Below are 1817 nucleotides of genomic sequence, written 5' to 3' on the forward strand. Positions count from 1 at the left end.
TGTAGTGACCGAGAGTTTATGGAAATCCAGACACATCCCAGAAAGCGGCTGTATTCGTTTTAAGATGAAAGAGTTTTAATGTTAATTTTGTTTGTAAGTTGATTGTTAATAAGATGTGAAATGTGTGGAGAGCAGCTTCTGAACGATTGGAATATTTCCGATTGTTTTTGGATCGTTAATTCAACTAATCTCTCCCTTTTTCTCCCCAGGTTGGTATTTGGGGGAATTCTCTGCTGTCCTGTGTGGAAGCGGCGGCCCGGTTTGGAGGCAGTGTAGTTAGCTGATTGCGGGCAGCAATTGACAATCGCTATTTACACTACCAACAAAATAGGCCTGAGCTCGGTGGCAGCGCCTCCTCCAGGCCAGGGTTTGTATCGCACCTCAGCCCGGAGTCTCTCCCACAGCCGCTGGAACCGGCTGGGTCACCGTCCTGGGCTAACCTCTTACATTCGTTCCCAGAACACTTTGTCCATTTTCTAAAATAGATCCCAATTATTTTCTTCAACTCTTTATTTATAGAAATAGAGTTCGAAATGAACCAGTAAAATGCCCAAAATGAAAGGAGTGATAATCTCCCGCTTAAACTTTGATAAATGTGCACTGGCTCACATCAACATGAAGGCAGAGTTAGGTCCCTCTCAGCTTCTGATTAATACAGTCACTGGTTTCACCAACTTTACTGAGGTTATATTATAGATTTAATGTATTATAATTGTAAGTGCCTGATCCCAAATCATTTATTGTGTCGTCTTTGGGGGGGAAAATCACTCGTTGCACTTAACAAAAGTTTGTTATATTAATTTCGAACAATGTTTAAGATTTCATTTAGTTTGTTCCCAGGAGAGAGTTTATTTCTGTTTACTATCTGTGTGGGTTTGGGTGAGACACTTTCAGATGTATTTCTGTCTGCTTTCTATTCGGTGGCAGTTTCACAGCTGGAATCCATTGTATTTGGTAACCGCCTGGTTGCTAGGCAGTGTAGTTAGCTGATTGGTAAACTCTAACTAAGCAATCACTAACCACACAGCCAGGCAAACTGGTCAGGATCACATCCTGAACTGGAAATTGAACAAGTTATCGGCAAAGGAACGCCGAGGAAGGAAGATGAGGGCACGGGGCGGAGGGAGATGTTAGAAATGCAGAGTTAACGCGTCCAGTAATATTGCCGTTTGATAAATGTCCTTTTACTTTAAATTAGAACACGTTTCTCCGCTTTGAGAAGGAGATATTTTGTTAATTTAATTTCTGTTGAGGAGACCTTCCTGGTATTTCAAAGATTAGAAATCATTCCTAACCCTGTTCGCTTTGTATATTTGATAGTAAATAAAACTATTTGTTTGAATTTGATGTAATGTTTCTGTGCTGTGTTTCAGATCAAATTCCACTTTATTCTGTTTTAGCAGAGTTAAATAAATGGAGCAGGAATGGGGCCGGGTTAATGGGTGGGTTGGATCGGGCGGGTTAATGGGTAATGGGGAGGGTAATGGGAGGGTTAATGGGGAGCGTAATGGGGGGTAATGGGGAGGGGGTAATGGGGAGTGTAATGGGGAGGGGGGTAATGGGGAGGGGGGTAATGGAGGGGGTAATGGGGAGGGTAATGGGAGGGGGGTAATGGAGAGGGGGTAATGGGGAGGGTAATGGGGAGGGGGTAATGGGGTGGGTAATGGGGAGGGTAATGGGGAGGGGGTAATGGGGAGGGTAATGGGGAGGGGGTAATGGGGAGGGGGTAATGGGGAGGGGGGTAATGGGGAGGGGGGTAATGGGGAGGGTAATGGGGAGGGGGGTAATGGGGAGGGGGTAATGGGCAGAGTAATGGG

This window comes from Scyliorhinus torazame, chromosome 21 (genome assembly GCF_047496885.1).
Source record: "Scyliorhinus torazame isolate Kashiwa2021f chromosome 21, sScyTor2.1, whole genome shotgun sequence".
NCBI lineage: Eukaryota > Metazoa > Chordata > Chondrichthyes > Carcharhiniformes > Scyliorhinidae > Scyliorhinus > Scyliorhinus torazame.